This window comes from Schistocerca nitens, chromosome 1 (assembly GCF_023898315.1).
Source record: "Schistocerca nitens isolate TAMUIC-IGC-003100 chromosome 1, iqSchNite1.1, whole genome shotgun sequence".
NCBI classification, from domain to species: domain Eukaryota; kingdom Metazoa; phylum Arthropoda; class Insecta; order Orthoptera; family Acrididae; genus Schistocerca; species Schistocerca nitens.
Window position 1 is genome coordinate 767,618,236 of NC_064614.1, and position 2,724 is coordinate 767,620,959.

The following is a 2,724-nucleotide window of genomic DNA, read 5'->3' on the forward strand; positions in this document are numbered from 1 at the left end:
GTGAGGATGGATCCTATGCCTCGATATTCACGGCTGTAGGCTGTGACTCTGTTCTCCTCCTCTCACCAGAAACTGAGACAAAATAACTCTCAAACGATGAGATAGGATTACTGGCTGACTTCTCGACTTTTGTGAGCAGTTGTGATCCGAACTGATACTTCAATGCACGTCCAACGCGGTTACTTATTAGAAAAGTAAGGCGTACGTGTTTGGAAGTTTTATTGACAGAAGCGACAGGATCCTCATTGTGAAAACAAGTTATAAAAATCTAATTCCAAGAGCTATACGAACGTGTGTTCCTGTACCTTTGAAGCTATCGTTGTTTCAGCTTTCTTCGGTGACCCCAGTGTTGACCAGATACGGGACATGTGAACTAATACTGGATGAACCTTCGTTATTGACCACTGAACAGTGAGGTTTCATGGAATCTGTACGTTCTCTCCAGCAGGCTCGGCATCGACGCCGCTGCTCTCTAAAATTTTAATCACTACGGATTACATCAAAATGACTTTACTTACTCATTATAAAAAAAAATTAAGTATGGATGTTATCATGACAATAGATATTTTGTGAAGAAGATTGGTCGTATAAAAAAATCTAAACAAAAAAATGAAGAGAGGACGATACATATGAATGACGACAGAATCTGACGACCATCAGTAAAATCAATGTTCGCTGTAATTGTATATTTCCATCGTTTTCATCATCAGTGTATGATTAAGTTTAGAACCAGTAACATCAGACCTAAGGAAGCGGATATATGTCGTCCGTAAAACGAGCAGCTGCTGTTAATTTTCCGATCAACAGTGCACCATTTTTCAGGAATTTTTCGGAAAAAGAGGACCGAGAAAGGCAATGCAGTGCGTCTCGTCTCTATGGGAACCGTGCTACAGATAGAGAGATGCTGGATAAAATGCATTTGTTCAAGGAGGCAATGGGCGAAGCTTTCAATAACCACCTTGCAGGATCCTACGGAGAGATATCCCGCAAAACTCATACGTGAAGGTAGTCACTGGTACAATAGTTAGCGTGCACACACTCATTGGTTGCACAGAACTGAAACAGAACATAGCTGGCACAGAAGAGATGTTGAACACGCTTACAAATCTTCCTCTAAAAAGGAAGATACAGAAGTAATGCCCAGTTTACTTCTGACGAAAAAGCTTCAGAGTGTTGCAGATGATAGTTTCATTGGCGTTGAGAAACAATTAAAATACGTAAGACTGAGTGAAGCTCCAAGACTGTCCGATTCTACACAGAATGTACCGTCGAGTTAGCTACCATTTCAACAACAAACTGAGCCCATAGATTGGAAGAAAGCATAAATCGCATTTATCCGTAAGAAGCTTATGTCATTGATGGCCATGTGTTGCAATATCCTACTATATATTCCGAGTGTTTGTCACTGACGATGTCGTCGAGCTAACATGGTAACGCGCTATGTTAGTCTTCTCCAGAGCCCGATGATCAATAGTGTGCGCTGAACAGTGAGCTCCGAAACAGCTGTCCCAGCACCAGCATTGTAACCTTTTTTTTTTAGGTCTACCAGAGATCACCATCTATCCTGTGGTACGCCTTCTCGTGGTTACATTGAGCTTCAACCGCTTTCCATAGAAACTCAAGTCAGTGGCATGTGAACAGCAGACCAACTTCACCGTTTTAGAGATGTTCGTTCCTAGGCGCAAGGCCATAACAATCTGCCCTTTGTTATTATCGCTTACGTCAGCCGATTTCCCAAACTGAGGCCCATAACATCGCTAGAATAATGCCGATTTGTCTCTCCTCCACTTACGTAACTTGTTTACCTCGTCACGTGTCCGCAACGCCACCAGGCAATACTCAGCCTCACAGCGGGCAGTGGTTATAATGTTCGGCTCACTTGCGCATGTTCCATAATTTGTTGTTCTGTGGAAAGCCACACTTAGCAACACTCACATTATCTTACTGGTCACTACGTTCAGTTTGATCTCTGCACATCAGTATGAGGGCTACTATCCCACTGTGTTTTTCCCTAGCTCCCTGTTGAATTTCGTAATGCTATGACCGCAAAATGAGCAGCGACTCGTTTTTCGTATGGGTGGCTGCACAAGGTCTAAGGGAGACTCAGTGCTGACATCCTAGATGAGTGGCGTGTACTGCGTTGGTAAAGTGTCGCACGGAACTATTTTTGTGGAATTTGAGAAAAGTTTACTTCTTCCTTTACGAAGTGTGGGCATTGTTTTTTGATGGCTGAAAAGTGTTTGTAGAGTGAACAGTCAAGTGTTTTATTACAATGAGGAAGAGCGGTAAGTGTGAAACTCGTGAAGCTCAGTGTCGAACACATCAAATCATTATTAGAGCTGCCAAAGGCTTATTAGTTTGTGTGGTGTCTTACGCCTTTTACTTTTCATTAGTACCAAAAGAACACCGAGGAAGGATCGCCATCAACGTCGTTACAATGATATCACCAATTTAAATGTAAATGACATTATGAAGGAAATTTAGAATCTGTTCATCCTCAGTCTTGTATCTTAATCCACTGTAGGCAAGGGAAAAGTGAGAAACAGTTTAGTGAAGGTGAAGGAATTGTAAATACTCTGTAGAATAAATTTAATTTCTCACATTGGTAAAAATACACCTTTATTTGTAATTCATTTCTTAATGAATTTAAATGTTTAATACACATGCTACTAAATGTATGTTATATCAGTTGTCTACAATATTTGAACAAATTATGGTTCGCAT